Genomic DNA, 21,350 nt, shown 5'->3' with positions numbered 1-21,350 from the left:
GTACACTGCTGAGGGGAGCAGCTGGCGGGCCAGGAGAGGTCTGCCTCGCCATGTGGCTCTTCTCCAGGGCAGGCGGGGATTGAACTCATGCGGAATTGGCTTAAGTTTCTTTGTGCTGTGCTTTAACCCGCTGCGCCACCAGGTTGGGCCAAATACTTATCTTTTAATTGGAATATTTAGACCATTTACATTTGCTGTGATTATTGATATAATTAGTTCAGATCTACCATTTTCTTTCTTTCTTATTATTCCATTTCCAGCATTCTCTATATCTACTGTTCTTAAGATTATCTAACATATTTTAGAACTTGATTTAAGTTTTTCTATTAGTTTTTGAACATATCTGCATTTTTAGAGGTTGTTCTCCTGATTATAATATACACCTTGCTCGGTGATGGGCAACCCACGGGGATTACAATTGAGCTGAAAAAAAAAAATCTACAAAATGATGTAAAAATAAACTATTATATAAAAAAATAAAATAACTAATAACTGAATAATAAAAAAATATACACCTTAGCTTTTCAAGGTTTTCTTAGAGTTAATCTTTTAATACTTTATGTAATATGAAGAAATGTTGTGCTTGTATAGGGGTTATTAGTCTCAATACTCCACAAAGCAATGTTCAAGTTTTTGTTGAAAATTATGTATTTTAGTGAAGAATGAGAACATTTTCTTTTTTTTTTTTTTAAGATTTATTTATTATGCATACAAAAGTGGGGTATAGGCCAGAGGTGCAGGGGCGGTGAGAGGATTCACCAGAGACAGAGTGGGGAGCAGAACAGGCGGACTGACAAGTACACTGCTGAGGGGAGCAGTGGGCGGGTGAGGGGAGGTCTGCCACGCCATGTGGGTCACCTCCGGGACAGGCGGGGATGGAACTCATGGGAAGTGGCTTAAGCTTGTTAGTGCAGTGCTTTAACCCGCTGCGCCACCAGGGAGGGCCCATGAATGAGAACATTTTCTAAGTCAAAAATTCTTTTATTTCTTCAAGACATATAATACCAGGCTGACAATTTTAATCTTTCAGCCCTTTCGAGATGGTCTTTTGTCCTTAGCTAAGTCGCTAAGTTCATGGACACTGAAACCAGATTGGTCTGGTTCAAATCTGAACTTTATCAATATGTCACCTTGGGCAAGTTTTTTTATTTTCTGAGTTTCCCTACTTGTAAAATGAAGGGTTCTTTACAGGTTTGTATACATTAATTTAAAAAAGAGAGAGACTAGTACAAAAAAAAATGTGCTGAAAATTAGGAGTTTGTTCAATAATTAAGTTTTGATGCACAGGACAACATCTTTACAAGAATGAGTTTTTATTTTCAGTCTTATAAGAAAACAATGTAAAACCTCCATTTACCTAAGAAGGCATAAAAACCTATCAGTAGATAGAGCTGGTAAAATAATTCGATAAGACTGGGTTTTCACCAACAAAGAAAATTACAGTTAAATAGACATTTGGCAAAGGAATTTTTTTAAGTTGTTTACTATGAACAGTACATTATAGTATACTGACAGTCATTGATTTTCTACCATTTTATTGCTTTCTTCTTCTTACTAAAGGAAAACGCAAAAGTGATAGACAATTTGCCTCATTTAATACATTTACTAAGGTCAGAACCACACTTCTATTTCTGAAATATTTTTTAATGGAAAAAAAGAACATATTTGTTAATAGTTATTTAGTTCCTATTTGTTCCTAGAAACTACATATCAGTGATGGTATAAAGACGATTTTTTACTTGTTTTAAAATTGGCTTGTTTTCATAAAAATACCGTCTTTGTCAAATAACACTATAACATAAGGTTGTTTGTAAATCCTGGAAAACATGACAGTACTATCCTTAGATTTCCAGAAGGTGGTACTATTGCTGCATACAGATAAACAGATTTTGTGACCAAAGAAACAGCGATTTTAATTTTTCTTTTATAATTTAGATTATATTGGATTTTCAAAACTGTATTCTAAAGTGTAGTAATTTCCTTGATAACTGAGTCAGCTTACCCCTAGTTCTGCATGGGTTATATACAATAATGAAGGTAGACTTCTCAGAACATTTAATATACTCACATAAAATGTAAATCAAAGGGGATCATTCATTGTGGGATATTTCTCATACTTATTTCACTTATATTATACTTAATCTCTTTCAAAGAACATACATGAAGATATATATATCCACAATATACATACAACATGTATTGCTACCTATACAAGTGCAATACTTTTAGGAAAAATAATTTTAGAGGAATTCAAGCCCATCAAAATATCATTAAAGATGTTTTCAGCCTATATCCCAGGATGACATAATTTTTTTGTAAATAATATCTACAAGGGAGGATGTTGTATGTAGAATCTATAAAGAATGACTCCAAATCAATAATGTAAAGACAACCCAATTAAAAATGAATTAAGGATCTTAACATATATTTCTTTAAGGAAGATATACAAAAGCCCAATAAATACATAAAAAATTACTTAACATCATTAGGCATCAAAAAGTGCAAATCAAGATCACAAGGAACAATCATAATCAGATGACTATAGTAAAAAGTAATAGTAAACCAGCATTAGGGGGTATGAAGAAATAGAAACCTATATACACCGATGATCAGAATTTAAGTGATAAAACAGTTTGGCAGTTTCTCAGAATGTTAAATATCGTGTTACCACATGACCCAACAATTCCACTTCTAGATAGGTACCTAAGAGAAAAAAAAAAATGGGCATACAAAAACTTGTAAATAATGTTCATAGCAACTCCATTCATAATAGCCAGAAAGGAGAACAACCTAAAAGTCCATTATTTGATGCTGGATAAGTAAAATACTGTGTATTATTGGTGGAAAATAATCCACAAATTATGACATGGATGAACCTGTGAAAACATGCTGGCTGAAAGAAGTCACTCACAAATGACCACATATTATATGATTCCATGGACATTAAATATCCAGAACAGATCAGTAATAGAGACAGAAAGTAGATTACTGGTCATCAAGGGACAGTTTTCACCTTATTGATGGTCAAATTACTGAATGTTTCATGTGCACTTCATAAGATGATATAGTCTTCTGATGGGTGTCACTCAGATCTAACTTATTGAGTCTACTTAAGATTTTATTTTGAGTTTTTCTTTTTTTTTTTTTTAGATCTGCTCTAAAGAGTCAAGTATTGAGTTTCCCTAACTACTATTTCTGCCTATTTCTCCTGTGTTTTCTGAAGTTTGTTTTATTAAGGAGGTTACAGTGTTATAAGGTGGACATTTTGATAGGCTTTCTTCACTGTAAACTGGATCCTTAGCATTATGAAGTAAACTCTTCATCTCATTTAGTATTTTTAAAGACGCCCTTATAGAATATTATGATTATACACGTTAATTTTTTATTCACTTGCATTTAACTGGCATAGCTTTTCTGAACCACTCTGTCTTAATTAGATCTGTTCTATAGCAGTTGGATTTTGCTACATGAGCTAACCTGAAAGATTAGCTAATCTATTTACTAGGTCAATTTAAGTTCATTTTTGTTTGTTGATATGATTATTACCCATTATTTTAAGTAATATTTACTGCATACTATATAATCACAGTCTATATTTTATTTTCTAGTTCTTTATGTTAATTTTTACATGCTATATCTAAAATATTAATTTCATAGTTTGTTTATATTTTTGTTCTAATGTTTATCTATGAATTAATACATTTTTAATATCCATTTCCTTATATAGGTTATTTTTTTCCTATTTTTTTGATGGCTTTCTTGTAAATCTTTTCCTGTTTTATTTCTTTACTTGATTTTCAGTACTTTGTTTGTTTTAATATTTGTCCTTTACTATATTCTCAGTGTAAGCTGTTTTTCCTTGGATATCTTCTAATTTAATTTTGATTTCTGAGATGAATTTTTATTTTTAGTTTTTTTCTGAATTTAGTCAATTCTCATTTCTCATATTTTTATTCATTTTTAATTTGAAGTTTTTAATATATTCTTTGAGATTTTTCTTTTTCACACCTATAGATATTTGTTTAAGGGTATTTAATTTAGATTGACATGTTTTGTTAGTTTATGGCTATGCTTATAATTGTTCAGGAACTAACTAATTGTTACCATGTAATATTTTGCTCTTAATTTTCTATTATGGAATCTATTGAGTGGATAATTGTCTTCTATTTTCTGTTCAGTTTAGGACCTATATTCTGGTCATTTTTTCTAATAAAGTATATATTTAATATAAAAACAGTACTCAGATATTAAATGCTGCAAACATACTACTTATGTAACCTATAATACTGTTTTCCTTGGCGCATGCTTAGCAGCTTTTCACTTCCACTTTGGAATGTCTGATATTTTCTTAGGGCAGCAGTAACAGTTGTACATAGAAAAAAGAATGTGTTAGGTGGCTTATCAGATTTCTTAGCTCAAGTCTGCACTTGATGGTTTGATGAAGTACAAGTTATTTGATCAGTGTCAATTTTTTTGTAGAGAATAATAAATATCTTTTCTATTTTTGTTTCTATAGAATCTTTAATTTCTACCACTTATTTTCTCCTTATCCCCAAATCCAAAGGAATTCTTCCCTTTCCCAGTCTGATTGATGCACTTTCAAGGCCTTCCCTTTAATTCTCCATAACCAGCACTCTGAAAATGCATATACAAAATTTATTCTCATCATTTCTCTTCTCAAAGTGAGCTGATTGATCTTTTGGAAGAATATTTCATCTGTATGCCACCACCTCAAGTGTCCACTAGAGGGAGCTCCAGAGTTGACTCTGTTGGTTTCTGAATATTCGTCAGGTTACATGGAAATTCAAGTATTAAATTTTAGTAATGTTGTAGGTATGGGTTATTGATGGTTTTACTCATTCTCGCTTTGCTCTGCATGACATTCAGAACATGTATAAAGAATCTAATTTAGATGGCACCATTATCCTCTGAGATTACAAAATGGGTACTTTAGAACAAATATAATTGTTAAGCAAATCTCTTTCTGAATTGCAACTTCCTTATAATTTCTATATATCAATTCCAGTGTATCTTCTGAGTCAGCATAGGGTAAATACAATTTCTCTCCTATTTGATAACAACAACAGTTATCACCTGTCAATTATTTAATCAGTATTCAAATGGTAGAGCTTCAAGTTACTCCTTCATATGTCAGCTCACTCCTTTATCAAAGAAGCTAATTTCTCAGGTTCATATTTTTTCTCTACTGAATTTATCAGCATAACTTGAGGACATAATTACCACTGGAAGAAGCTAGCAATAGCAATTCAAGAGTTCACATTTAGAACAATTATTTTCCTTTGTCCTAAAAAGATGACTTAGGAAAGAAATAAAGGGAAATTGAAAGTGGGAACAAAAGATGGTTTTATATTTTGTTTTTTAACAAAGAACAATCATCAATTGGCTTATTCACAAACACAGCAAGTATTTGTTCTGAATGGAAGAACAGTTAATGTTTATAAACACGGTACATAAAATGAATATGAATCCTTACGAGTCTCTTAATTAGGAATCTAGTGCTAAAAAGTGAATGCCAATGAAGCAAAGAATATTGCTTTGTTTGTTCACATTTATATGGTACCAAGAAAATTATGCTTTTGCAAAAACAAGTTCTAGGGTTGCGAAAAAATTTCAACACATAGAACAGTATCCTGGTAGGTTCAAATAGGAAGATGACAGAAAAGTGTGAGGGAATGGATGGAGCAGTGAAAATTCAGAAGGTAATATGAGCATAGGATTGGGAAGAATTTTGTTAGGAATTTTGATGGTAGTTATTGATGAAGACCAAAAATGGGATTAAATGAAGATACATGATGTATTTTCTTTATGGGATTTCTCTACCCTCCCCTCACTTCCATGTCTGGAGAGCAAAGCAGAAAACTTAAAGACAGAAATACAGAAAGAAATATGAACTTAAATCCAAGAGGATAAATTGAAAGTTGCCCCACCCTCTAAAACGTACCAATTTGCTAGTTTGGAACCACAGAAATAAAACAGTGATAAATGAATAGAAATATCAGCAATGCTTTCTTTGTAAATTATGATAATATGGAAATTTTCTTATGCTTGTAGATTATCTTTTAGTTTATCTACGACATTCCTCATATAAACTCATTAAACCTTTAGACAATCCATGTACACAATGTGAGACTCATCAAGATTAAGTGACTTGTACATATACACCCAGATAGTAAGTGACAGCCAGTACTACTTAAACCCATATATTCTGTAGTTGCTCAGAGGAAAGGGCGGCCTAAATTTATCCAAATAATTTTCTCACTATTAAACTTTATTTTGTCCTAATTGAGAATAGCAAAATTAAGCTGCTTAACTTATAAGAATATCTAAGGGAATATTTTAAATGTGCTATTATGCTTATTTTTCACAATGATACATTTTAAAACATTTTGAAAAGTACTCACAAAATACTGTTAATTTTTTTTAATTTTGAAGGTTGGGGGATTAAAAATTTTTTTTTTTTGGTTTTTTTGCATTTTTTTTTGTATTTCATTGATATATAGCATCTCACATAAATTTTAAATTAAGATGCTTAGCTATTGGAGCTGTGTTAACTTCTCTACTCAAAGCAGCAACTCTCCAGCATAGCACTGAATCATGTAATAACAATGCATCGCCCACATCTAGCCAATACCTCTGTTCTGAATTTTCAGTGAAAGGATTTAGTTATTGAAACACCAGCTGGTGGCCTATTTTCTAAACTGCAAATAATAGAATCATTTATAAACTACTCATGTTGTCTTTCACTACTTTTTTTTTCAGGAAGACAGGATGTTCCTTTTCATTTTAATGACTTCGTAATCATTGAGTGTGAGGAATAGTTTTGAAGTGAAGGAAGGCTGTCCAAAAGAGAGACATTGGAGATTAATTTTAGTTGTTAATTAAATTCTAAAATTACATTTCCAGCTGAAAGCCAGTACCTAGACACTAACTGAATATGAATTAACAGTTTGAGTGTGTTGCTGTGTGTGGCATACGTTTGTGTTCTTTCTGTTCTAGAAAAATTCTAAAGGAAGTAGGTAAGGCTACATTACCTAGACAAAACAGAGCTTGCAGATTTGCAAAATGTTCGGCATTTAAAAGTTTTTAAGTCAGGCCTTCTTTGTGTCCAGTGGGGACCCTGTGGCCCTAAAGATTTCCTCTCAGGTCTCTCTGTTTATACCATAAGGACATCTCTTTTAGCTTTACCCGTCCCTCTCCCTGGTAGGGACACCATTGTTTCCTACTTGGCGTTAAGCCCAGGGGACTTTATAAAATTAGTCTCAATTTTCCTTTCCTGCCCTCAGAGGCCACGAGGTCCTGCATGCTGTACCTCCGGGAGCATTTCAGCATTCCTGCTCCTCTTGCATCAAGTTAAGGGGCTTCCACCAAAGTTAGGTGATAACGTGAGTGCCTTGTAATCGTGCAAAACCTGAGTGTTGAAAATTTCTCTGAGCATCCCTATTCTAGTCCCAATACAGTTAAATCCATTAATGCAGGTCTGTCCTAAGTTCCAAGAAATGGATTTTAACTGCAACGACGAGTAAAGAAAGCAATTGTACCTACGTTAATTGATACAGACAAGGCATGAGTTTCTGCGTCATATTTCTGTGTCACACAAACATCATCAGACAACTAAAGACAGACACAGAACGCTTCTAATATTAAACATAACCTGTTGTTTGCTAACCATCCATTTCCTAACCCAGAGTCCAGTGTGGGGGCAAGGGTGGGCGGGGCCTATGCCGGAAGCTGGGGGCTGTGGCGGAGGGGAGCTGGTTCCTGGGCGGACCCTCTTGAGCACCCAACCCCGGCTCAGACACGCCCCCAACAAGCCTCCCGTGCGAGTGTCTTGGTGCCCAGAGAAAACCTCCCCGCCCCCTCCATCCGTGAGGTGCTAGCTCCACAGCTGGCTCTCACTGCAGATTTGACTCTTCCTCCCCTTGTCAACATCAGCACCGAGTGAGGGTGAATGAACCATGCTGTTGGATGAGCCGCTGTGTTTCTTCTGCACTCTCTGGATAGACCCATGGAAAAGTGTGGGTATGTGGGCAAACTCTCTTTATTTTTTAACGTATGTAAACAGAACTGGGATGCAGGCCAGGTGAGAAGATTCACCAGAGATAGAGTGGGAAGCAGAACAGGCAGATTAACAGCGGTGGGTTGGGATAGGTCTGCTGTGCCATGTGGATCACCTCCAGGGCTGGGATCGAACTCATGCTGAAGTGGCTGCAGCCACAGCCAGCTTGCAGTGTTGTGTCCGAACCCGTTGCACCAGGGAGGGCCCCAAACTCTATATTCTAAGGCTTTTGAAGAGTCATGCCAATTTGTGCTTGGGCTATCGAAATTCTAGGGAAGTTCAGCATTTTCCCTCTGTTTTTCAGAAGGCTCGCCCCTCTCCCACTGCTTTATCTAGGATGGAGGAAGCTGTTGCATTGCTGTACTCTAGAGAATCCTCTTAATTGTTGGATTTTTAATTCATTTGATTCCCCCACCCCAACATTCTTAGTTCTATGAGTTATTTTTTTATTTTTACTTTTTAAACTTCTAAAAAAATTTCTTACATTGTTCTTTATATTTGTACAATATTTGATTTTCTCCACGCAGGTGTAGTCCCCACAAATCTGTCACCAACACATCACTCATGAACCATCACCAAAAATCCTGTGCTTTTCCTGTCCCTGTTTTGACCCGTCTTTCTCCTCCTCCCCTGTATTATGTCTCTGATCTATAGTTTGCCTGCAAGTTTTGTCTTTTCTCTGACCCTTTGTTCTATTTCCCTACATTCCTCTTAAAAGTGAAATCATCTTATGTTTTTCTTTTTCCTTCTGATTTATTTTTCTGAGCATAATCCCTTCGGCTCCATCTGTGTTGTAAAGCAACAACATATGGTGTGATTTTATCTTTTTGATTGCTGAATAGTATTCATTATGTATATGTACCACATCTTCTTGGTCCATTTATCTGTTTGGGCATTTAGATTATTTCCATATCTTAGCTAATTTCTGTGAGTTTTTAATAAGCTATAATTTTATAAGTTATCTGATTTGTTAGGTAGGAATGGCATTCTCTCCTAGGTTGTAACATTAAGCAGAATCTGACACCTGACAGGTAAATAATGGTTTTTCCTTCCAGAATGTACGGTTATTGACAGAAATATTTTTTTGAGAATTCCTTTTTCAGAATTTCATAAAAGCTTTCATTATATTCTTATGAAGACCCTCAAAATCATGTCTGCTTTAAAATAAGGGGACATTCAGAACTAAGTTTATAAAAATGCTGATGAATAAATTTAGTAAAGTCTTTAGCAAAAAGAAGGAATTATAAAATAGACTTATTTTTAATGTTCTTATAAACACCTTTGAAAGCATCTCTTTTTTATAAGCAATTCAGAACTGATTTTGAGTTAAGAAAACTGCTTAATTGTAGAATCATGACTTAAACCACATATTTAGGAGCATAAGTTTTAAATTCATTTCATTGGTCATATTTCTAGCCTTGATCACCAGCTGTTAAAATTACCTTAAATACTTCAGATTTTATTCTTCTTGTATTCTTAGTAATCCAATAGAATTGATAATATATAATTTACTATTTTATGATTTTCTGTGTAAGTGCAAAGATAGATTAATTCTTGTCATAGTTTACTTGAAGACATATCATAGACATCTTCACCTTTTTTACAATAGACAGTAGTTTCAAATGAAGTGTGTGTGTGTGTTTGAGGAGGCTAGGCACACTTCATTCATGAAAACCAAAGTGGAAAACTTGGAAAAATAAAGCTATCACAGACAGTACTGTTTATGGGGTCAGATTTGATAGTGTACTCCCAGGAGAGGACAACTCTCTCTCTGGCAGTCAGAAGTCATGGATGGATGCTTTTCAACTTTTTGGTTTATATGCTACAGGCTGGCCCAAGTGATGAGAAACATTTACTTTAACAGAATTTTAAGCAATTGTGAAATAACAAAACACTTATTTTAGAGACCGAACTTTGGTGTCTTTTGATTTTTTTATTTTTCACATACCAAAATTAAGGGTATTTAACAATAGTGACTTACTGCAAATGGATACTGCCTCTGTGTGAGCAGGAGTATCTTTAATTGTTCAAAAAAGCCTCTTTTCAATTTCATCGACATTCTTATATTTGGAAAATTTTAGGATTTGTTGCATAAAGCCATGTTCACAATATTCTTACATTTTCTGATTTAATGAATGCCCATTAATTTCCATTAAGCTTCTAGTTTTTATCTTTTAAACTAGTCAGTTTTTAAACTTTCTATTCATATGAAAGATTTTTCATCCATTATGTTCCTATCCAAATACATTTTATATTTTTCACGATTTCTAAATGTAAGTCTCTTTGCAAATGCATTGTCCCTGGCTTATTTGGTTGTCTTTTTTTTTTTTTTTAAGATTTATTTATTTATATATATACAAGAACTGGGGTACAGGCCAGAGGTATGGGGGTGAGAGGATGAACCAGAGGGAGAGTGGGGAGCAGAATAGGCAGATTGACTAAAATACACTGCTGAGGGGAGCGCAGGCAGGTCAGGAGAGGTCTGCTGTGCCTTGTGGGTCAGCTCCCTGGCTGGGAATTGAACTCGTGCTGCAGTGGCTTTAGGATTGCATCATAGTGCTGTGCTTAACCTTTTGTGCCACCAGGGAGGGTCATTAGCTGTCTTTTTTTTTTTATCTCTAAAGTTCAGTTATGCCTATAGTGACACATGGTCAGATGCGACAAGCAGGAGTGGGTACTTTTCAGCAGCATTCTGCAATTCTCCTGTGTTAATGCCTAACCTATTCTTTCTATTTACTTCTTTTTCTTATTCTGAAATGTGTGTGTGTGTGTGTGTACATATGTATATATACATATATATATACACATATATACACACATATATATACACATATATGAATAGCTCAGAAAAATACATATGTATTATTTAATGAATACTATAAAACAAACATTGATGTAAGCTAAGTAAAAAATAGAATTCTAGCATTCTAGGATGTTCATCCACCTTGTTCATGGCTTCCTCCCTAATTATAATTTTATCCCTCTGCCCTGGAAGAATCCACTACTCTGATTTGTGATAATCCTTTCTTTTTTTTTTTTTTTCACAGCCTGTACCTGCATCCCTAAACAGTGGTTTGTTTTCATCTGCTTTGGACTTAATGTGAATGAAACCATGTCATTGGAATTAGTTTTACCTTTCTTTAGTATTGGGTCTACACCATCAGTATTTTACATTGACTATATGATTTTTTTAGTGACTCCTTTGTATAAATATTTCACAATTCATTCATGCTACTGTAAGTAGCATTCAGCTTGCTTTGCAGTTTTTGATTACTATAAATAACATTGCTACAAATATACTAACACGTGTATACTGCTACAGATGTTTGCATATTTTTAGGTTAAGTACTAGTGTTTTAACATTTATATAGTAAAACACTTCTTGGTTTGACATCCTAGGATGTAGGTGTCTTTAGGGTAGATTTGTCAATTTATATTTTATATGAAAAATTGTATTTATGCTCCCAAACTTAATACTATATATATATATATATTTGCAGCTGTAAAACCCTATAGATTTTTTTTCACTTGATTTTTAAAAAAATTTTTTTTCAATACTACATTTTAAATAAAATAATTGTATCTATGTATGGAGGTGAGGCTAAAGGAATTTTCTTGAATTATATTCCAAATAGAATTCTTAAGTATAAATGTGAAAGGTATGGCTAGAATAAACAAAGGACACAGGTTATGGTTAGTTTTGTGTTAGCTTGACTGATGATGGGATACTCAGACTTTTGGTCAAATATTCTGTGTGTTTCTGTGTGGGTGTTTCTGGATGAGATTAATATGGAAGGATAAATTGAGTTAAACTGTCTCCAGTGTGGTTGGGCCTCCTCCAATTCACTACAGGCTTGAATAGATCAAAAGCTGAGTAAGAAGAATTTGCTTTCTTTACCTGTTTTCTAGGTGGAACACTAGTCCTTTCCTGCCTCCAGACTTGGACTTGGATCGGAACTATACATTTGACTTTCATATATCTTCAGCAAATTCCTGGATCTTGACTGCAGATCTTAGGATTTCTCATCTCTGTAGTCATGTGAGCCAATTCCTTAAAATACATCACATAACACATATAATACAAATACAATATCCAATTGGTTCTGTTTTGCCGGTGAATCCAGGCTAATACAGCATGTTGCAATATATAAAGCAGTGGTTGTATCTGAAATAACTGTATTAATCATTTAATGAACATTTTAGTCCTTTACATCTTAACAGTTTGCTATTTAAATATATAACATTTTACTATGAATTAGTTATATTTAGGAAATAGGTTCAAGTTTTGAGTTGATATATAACATATAATTTTCCTTGTTATAAATATTGAGAAACAGATCCTCAGTTAGCATTCATTTATAAAATGTCTAATTTACAAACATAGACTTCTACTATCACGTGGAGAATACCTAATGGGATAGTCTATAATTAGTCGGGGCTCTTTAAAAAGTCAAAGTTTTATGAAACATAGGTTATGATTGACTATCAGAAACTTGAGACATAAAAGCCAGATATAACTTTCATCCTATATTTGATATTTTGGTGGACAAAGTAACTATATATAGTCTTTTTCTTATCAAATGGGGAATTTTGAATAAAGACTCAGCATTGGGTTATATAAAATGTGGTGAAAGAAAAAGTAGAGCTCATTTACTTGAAAATGTAGTAGACAGAGGAAAAGAATGTAAAATGTGATTTTTATGTTGATGTAACACTACAAAGGTATGTGTGTGCGTGCACTCGTGTGTAAAAACCTGAAATACAGACATTAAATGCTTTAGTAGTGGTAGTCTCCGGTGATGAAGGATTGACTAGTTATGTTTTTCTGATTCTCTATAATGCACATGTGCTTATTTTTAAATAATTTAAAACTTCACAAGCTAAATAATAAAGTTAATCTAATAGATTAGTTTTTTCTTAACTGATTAATTTTTGATGAAATGTAGTTTCTGGTTAAAAACTAAGACAAGTATTTTCTGTCTAATAATCATTCTATGCATGACTAGCATCTTATATGCTAGATATAAGATGTTCCTGGAAATAATGATTGCCTTGATTATTTTTATAAAGACCACTTCATAGGGTCATAAATCATCTAGTGTCCTTTTCTCCCCACTTAATTATGTGCATTTTAATGTGGCTCTAAAAATAGGTTGAATGTATCTTTATTCTTCCAGCATTTTATAGTTTCTGGCTCATTCCTTTCATTTATGTTATGTTATATTTAGCTGTTGGAGCAGAAATAAATTGATTAATATAAATTATGAAGTGTTTATATACTGATGTCTATCTATAATTATGAGTGGTTTTTTATGCTCCCACTTATTTCATTTTCTGTATATATGTATTTTTTTTTTAAACATGCATCTCTTTCTCCTGAGATCTCTGGAAAATCAAAATTATTATCTGTTGGTTTAATGCATTTTTATCTATGCTAGTAATTCTGCTGTTGATTGAATCATGAAAACCACATAATTTTGGTATATTAGTTTAAGAATATGAAAGTGAATAAATAAGACTCTTTGTCTACAAGGAAATCCCCATCCACAAGAGAGGTGAATAAGAAAGGTGCTATAGACAATAATATTTTTTCTAAAGCACTATAAATTCATTTATTTTCTTTAGCAAATATTTATACATATTTATTTAGGTTCCAGACTCTGTGATAGTTATTTGGCTTCAGAAAGAAAATTGAGTTCCTCCCTATGAGTTGGCACTGGTTTATGATTAATGAATAGATACCCAGACTAATCACAGCATGATTGGCTGCACATGTTCAGTGGATTTTGGATGGGAAGTATTTTACCCCCCATTGGACATTTGGCAGTGTCTGAGGACATTTTTGATTCTCATGACTGGGTATGTGTTACTAGCATCCAGTGACTAGGGATACTGCTAACAATCCTTCAAGGCAAAAACCAGCCCTGGATAACACAGAGTTTAGATAAAAATGTCTGCTGGTGAGAGCAGTTCCACTAATCACTGAACACTGGGCTTATGTAGGAAGTTGTCTATCCCAGTAAAGGGGGTAGGATTGTGGAATGCTTGCATGGAACTTGACACTGAAGTTTGAAGGACAGCTGAGCTAACCAGGCAGGACACCTGATGTGTTACCAGAGTGCCAGCGGTACTTGCAGGTAGGAAAGTCTAGTCTGGAGATCGATGAGGAGTGGGATGCATAGACTATTGTACAGGAAGCCTTCGCATGAATGTTTCAGCTATGTCTAAAAGGATGACAAGGAGGTTGGAATATGGTGGATGGTGCTGAGAAAATTCTTGAATTTCAGTTTCAATTGAGGTCAATAGCTCTGCCAAGAGTAATTTTGAGTGTGTATATATTAGTTTTATAAAATAGCAATGCATATAAAAAACTGTATGTGTTAATAACAATTGGTTTGTACTGTAGGTGGTCATTATATTTCTAAAAATAATATACTTAAGTGAAGAATAGAACTTAGTTGCATTGATGAACATACGGTGATATTCACTGCAGTTTTGCTTAATTTCCTAATATTCAGGAGTTTTCCAGATATATTTCTTAATGTTTTTAACTAAATTCTGTTATGATCTCAGTATATACTTGATGTGACTTTATATGCTTTTAAATTTGGAAATAATTTGTTTTATAGTCCAGAATATGATTTATCTTATTGAATATTCCACATGCACTTCAATGAAATGCTTACTCAAATGGTGGATGGAGTGTCTTTTATGTATGTATGAATGTATGTATTTTTAATAACATGATTGTTTTTACATCATTTTGTGCCTTTTCCCATTTCAGTTGTAATCCCCGTGGGCTTCCCATCACCAAATCACCCATGTGCCATCACCATAGTCCAGTGCATTCCACCCCCGCCACCTGCACCCCTCCATTTTTTATCCCATTACCCACTCCACCTCCATAACATGTCTCTGGTATATAGTTGTTCATTATTATTATTATTTTCTCCCCTGGTCCTTTATATACCTGCTCTGTGTAAAACCACCCAGTATTTTCCTTTTCTTTCTGGCTTATTTTGCTAAGCATGCTCTTTTCCAGCTGGATGGAGTTTCTTTTAAATGTCAGTAACATGATATGATATTGACAAATTGGTTGACAGTGTTGCTTATGTCTCCTACATTTTTACTGATTTTCTGTCTGCTTGTTGTAGCAATTGCTGAGGGAGAAGTATTGAAATGTCAAGCTATAATTATGTAGTTATCTATTTCTCTTTTTAGCACTATTGGGTTTTGTTGCATGTATTTGGTGGCTATGATGTCAGGTGTATACATTTAAAATTGTTAAGTCTTAGAGAATTGACTCACTTATTATTACCTAATATTCCTTTTACACAATGACATTGTTCCTTGTTCTTAAGTAACTTTGTGTGGTATATAATCACTCTAGCATTCTCTAGTTGGTATTTCCATAGCTTTCCTATCAGTTTTCTTTAACATACTTATGCTTTTATATCAAGTTGGTTTCTTATAAATAACATATTTTTAGAAAATCAAATTTGGTAATCTCCGTGGTTGGCATGTGTCAGCCACCTACATTTTTTCATTGCTACAATCTGATTAAAAATCTATAATCTTGCTTTCTATTTGTTCCTTTTATTCTTTATTACTTTTATCTTCTTTTCCTTTGGTTAATTTAGGATTTTTCTCATGGTTCCATTTTATCCTTAGTATTAACTCATTATGTGTACTTCTTAAAAATAACTTTTTAATAGTCCACCTAGGGTTTACATTATCTAACTTCAGTTAATCAGAGTATGCCTTCAGATAATCTTTTGCTTCACTGTAGGGTTAGGACCTTACAACTACTTCATCCATGTTTTGTGCCTTCATTGCCATTTTTCTTACTTTTACATAAGCCTCAAATACATAATATGTTACTATGATTTTTTTTGCTTTATATAGTTTAGCTAACAAGTAGAAACTAGACAAGAATTGTAGTATAGTTTCATTTATTTCATTTTTAATACTTTTATTTACTGTGTAGATTCAAGTTTCTACCTGTTAAAATATAAAAAAAAAATTGATTTTTGCCTGAAGAACTTAACATTTCATGTAGTATATGTGAGCTGGTATTGAATTTTTCTAGATTTTGTTTATTAAGTATTTTTCTTTCAATTTTAAGTTAGTTTTGCTAGGTATAGGATTTTGGATTGAGAGTTCAGTACTTTAAAGATACCATACTAATGTCTTCTGGCTTGCATAGTTTTCTTTAGTTGCTACCTTTTTTCCCTTAGTATATAATAGGTTTTCTATTTTACTCTTGCTGCTTTTAAGATGTATTCCTTGTATTTTCCAGTGTTTTTGGATATGAAGTGCTTGGATATGTGTGTGTATGTCTGTGCGTGTATGATATTTATGTGTGATACTTAACATTGTTTGAACTTCTTGGGGTTTGGCATCTGTCATCACTGTGGAGATTCTTCACCCCTTTCTTCAAGTATGTTCCATTCTTACCTCTTCTGCAATTTTTTTTAAAGATTTATTTATTTGTGCATACAGAACAACTGGGGTACAGGTCAGAGGCTCAGGGGAGGCGAGAGGCTTCACCAGAGACAGAGTGGGGAGCACCTCTTCTGAAATTTTTTAATGTGATTTGATATAATATGATTTGATATCCACTCTTTTTGGATGGCATTTCCATTTTTTTTGAATAATTTTTCTTTTTATATTTTGGTTTAAATGGTATCAGTGACCCTATTTTCAAGTGTGATGGTTCTTTGCTAAACTGTAGAAAATCTACTCATATAACTTCTTTTATTGTGTTATTCATTTCTAGCATTTCTATTTGGTCCTATCTTGTTTCCATCTTTTTCAGAAATTATCCACCTGATTTTGCACTTTGTCTATATATATATCATTAAATATATATAATAAACATCTATATTTATTACATCTAAATATATTTTATATAAAATATTTTATGTTATATTTAAAATATATAATTTGTATTATATAAAATATATTTTATATATTTATATAATATTATAATATATACATATATACACACATATGTGTGTTTGTATGTGTGTGTGTGTGTATGTATGTATGTATGTATGTATGTATGTATGTACTTATGCATGCAATAACTGGAGTACAGGCCAGAGGTGTGGGAATGGGGGTGAGAGGCTTCACCAGAGACAAGAGCAGGGAACAGAACAGGCAGATCTACTGAAATACACTGCTGAGGGGAACAATGGGTAGGTTAGAAGAGGTCTGCCATGCCATGTGGGTCACCTCCCTGGTTGGGGATCAAACTTATGCTGTATGGGCTACAGACAGCTTTGTAGCACTGTGCTTTAACCTGTTAAGCCACCAGGGAGGGCCCTGTTGTCAATATTTTTAATTAGATCTTTCAATAATGTATTAATTATATTTACTTAAATTCCCTGTCATTTTGCTTCAGATATGTGTTTGGTTCTGGTGTGTTTCTTTTTCCTTCTTCACTTTTTCATATCACATTATTTTAGGCCAAATGCTGGATATCTTGTTTAGGACAGTAAAGATTGAAGTAAATGTTTTTTTATGGCTAGATATGGGCTTTCTTTCCTTCTGCGTGACTTTAGTGTCAGGGTTAGAATTTTCTAATCAGAAGTCAAGTTGGGTTTGAGGTTTGTTTTGCTGTGATTATCCTCAGTACATCACATGCTTCAAAGTCCTCTAAGGTGCCTTGTGTTTCGGGTGGTGACTGGATTGCCCAAAGGATTTTCCTCAGTGTCTGCTCCACCCTTAGCTTTAGGTCATCCCTTTGAATTGCACTTCAGAGAGGGTCTGTCTTCACATTCTTACAGCTGTCCCAGTAATGTTCCATTATTACACATTACTCAATGTTTGTTAACTTGAGGTTATGAAAGGATAGATGGGATAAGGGAGGGGTGGCATTTTCTGTTGTTCTGATGCTACTTCAGTTTGAAGCAGGCACTGTGTCCCTGCATATCTGGGCTATAGATTCTTAGTGCTCCAGCCTCTTTCCCAGCTATAACTTCAGGTGCAGCACATATTCCTGCTCCATCCTGCACAGCAAAGGTTTTTTAAATTCCCTTTTACTACACACAGTCTATTTTCTCCAGAATAAGGGTGACTGTGTTTTTAGGCCTCATTCCTTCTTCATTCCCTACACCATGGATTAAGGCTTTCATTCTGTAGTGCGGCAGAGGAAAGGATCTAAGGGAGGTTTCTTTCTCTTCCTACAGCAGAATTCATTCCTACATAAACCGTGAGTGGGCAAAGCCTGAAAATTTGTACTCCAGGCACTTTCCTGCCCTCACTGTAGGCTCAGTCCTGTTTAGCAGTAGCTGCTGTCTCTGTTTCAGGACACCACTAGAAGGGATACTTTCTTCAAACCCTTATTAGTCTTAGTCTTTATCATGTCAGGTGGGAATTATGGAGAAAAGGTGAGAATTCTCACCTATATATGCAGTTCTCAGAGGTCCATACCCGCTAGCTCATACTCAAGTTCCAGCAATCTGTTAACAGTTCTCCTGAATTATTGTTATCTACAACTGACTTCATCTGCCACAGATAAGCAAGTGTCTACGTTCCATTTCTCCCTACTAGAATTGTCTTTCTTTAGTTTTCAACCTAATTGATTATGACCTCAGCTCTTTGACAGATTTAAGAAACCTCATGATTTTGCAATTTGTCGAGCTTTTGTAAGCATAGGAATGGTGCTCTTTTCAACTCTTAGAACTACAGTAGAAACTAAAGTCTCTTAGACCTATTGTTCTGTTACACTGATGTAATAGATAACTTAAAGTAAATTTGCCTAGTATGGAGAATATAAATATGTGTTCACTCAGAGATTGATTGAATATGTTATGATGCATATAGTATATGATACTATTATGGGCCTCCTTTTATAGAGGAGAAAGCAAAACTGACAGAGGCTGCATAGATTTTCCAGACTCACGTAGTAATAAGTAGAGAGCTGGCATTTCACTGTACCATGCTATCTCTCTGACAGTTATCTTTTTTTTATAATTGTGGTAAAATATACATAGCAAAATTTATCATCTTAGCCATTTTAAAGTATAGTTCAGTAATGTTAAGTACATTCTTATTCTCCTACATTTTTTGATGTCGGCACTACCACTAAACTTAGGAAATGTTATAGGAGTTATGCACACCCAGTGATACTCTGAAAACCATTATGAAATGGAGGAAAAGAAGAAAATTGTAAAGTATCTATAACCCCAAGCCCAGATATAATCATTTTAACCTTTTGATAAATGTGTATCTTACTGTTTTTTAAATACTTAAATACATATACATTCCTTAACTGAAAAAAATACTTAATACTGAAACAAACTTGAATAAAACTTTTAACTCATTAAGTTTTTTTTTTTTTTTAAGATTTATTTATTTATGCACACAGAACTGGGGTATAGGCCAGAGGTACATGGGTGGTGAGAGGATTCACCAGAAACAGAGTTGAGAGCAGAACAGGCAGATCGACATACACTGCTGAGGGGAGCAATGGGCGGGTCAGGAGAAGTCTACCACGCTATGTGGGTCACCTCTGGGGTGGGGATCAAATTCGTACTGAAGCGGCCACAGCTAGCTTGCAGTGCTGTGTCCTAACCTGTATGTCACCTATATTTCTCAAGTCTTTTAAAGATATATATAAGCTGTGGTCTATGCTCATCTTTAAAAAGCTGATAATAGCTTTACATTTCTTTTAGTTTAACTTATATTTTTTTACTTTGGCTGTAATTCTAACCTCCTGAGCTTACCTTTAGTCCTCATTCATTCATCTATTATGCTTGTACATTTTGAACCTCCTATCATGGACTCTTGATTCTGTGAGAATCTTTACTCTGTGAAATAAATATATTAATCAACCTCCTTAAGCAGTAGTTAGCAATTATTTGGTAAGGAGTCAGAGGGTAAACATTTTTGGCTTTGTATATCATTCAGTCTTTATCACAACTCCTTATGCCATTGTGGTATGACAAAATATCCATAGCCAATGCTTAAATGAGTATGAATGTATTATACTAAAATCTTACTTTAAAAATCTAACAGTGCCAGGGTCCTTAGTACGCTTATGATAAGATTGATTAATTGGTGTGAATCTGCATAATTATGTATAATTTTATTGCTTTCTAGACAACATGTATCATAAATTATTTTTGATGTTGATTGGATTGAAAGGCCTGAGGCAGAATGTGTTTTCTATTACCCCAAAAGTCTCATCACTCCTCATTATCAAGGAGGAACAATGTGTCCGCAATTTTTCCATAGGCATCCATTGCTATGTAATATTAATTATATCCCCTGAGATTACCCCACTATTACATGTTCTCACTAGAGAATCAAAGCGTCAGTTTGTGTTTTTTCATTATATGGTACTAACTTTGAAAGCATGTGCAATTATATCTTCCAATAATTGCATTATTAAAAATTCTGAAAACTGTATACCATAGTCTATGTCTAGGACATGCTTAACAATGGCCCCTTTAGAGTAAAAAACAACAACAAAGCTATGATTTGTAACATTTGTTGATTTCTGAGGGTTGTCTATCCATCCAGAGCCAATTTCAAACTACAAATGTGAAATCTGTGAATGTGGATCTGGGAGGAACTGAGCATGGTCACTGCAGTGGCCCCGGATTCTGGCTCTAGCATGCCAAACCTTGGTGAGCCCCCCAAGTTGCTAAGCGATGTCCTTGGTTCTTGTTAAAAATTAGAGTCCTAAGGCCTACACATTTTAAATTTTTAGACTTTCCAATATGTGAGGAGTCTGCAACTATATAAAACATGTTTTACTTTTCTGCACTTTATTTTTTTCTGACTGCTGATCCTGTTAGGCTTATTGCAAATGATCTGACCCTTTTCAGAGACTTTTTTTCTACCTTCAGAAATACCAGAGGCTCTCCATACCAATTTTTATGAACTCAACATGAAACAGTCTAAAGAAAACAAAATAAGGAGCTACAATGAGTCATTCTGTAATTTAAAGTTATTTATCATAGCTAGCCAGGAGTTGGCTAACCCAGCGAAGGGTTTTAGAGAAGATTAAATTTGGGGAAAGGATATAAGAGGTTAGAAAACAAGTTTTGTATGTTTTCTTGCCAAGAGAACACGAGTCATTGGATTGATAAAGGTTAGCTATGTGTTTTAAAAACCTAAAAATATGCCCTCCCTGGTGGCGCAGCAGGTTAAAACACAGCACACCTCAGCATGAGTTCGATCCCCGCCCTGGAGGTGATCCACATGGCCCACTGCTCCCCTCAGCAGTGTACTTCATCCATCTGCTTGTTCTGCTCCCCAC

Source organism: Condylura cristata, unplaced genomic scaffold (assembly GCF_000260355.1).
Source record: "Condylura cristata isolate star-nosed mole 26May11 unplaced genomic scaffold, ConCri1.0 scaffold00007, whole genome shotgun sequence".
Classification (NCBI taxonomy): domain Eukaryota; kingdom Metazoa; phylum Chordata; class Mammalia; order Eulipotyphla; family Talpidae; genus Condylura; species Condylura cristata.
This window is presented reverse-complemented; position numbering follows the sequence as displayed.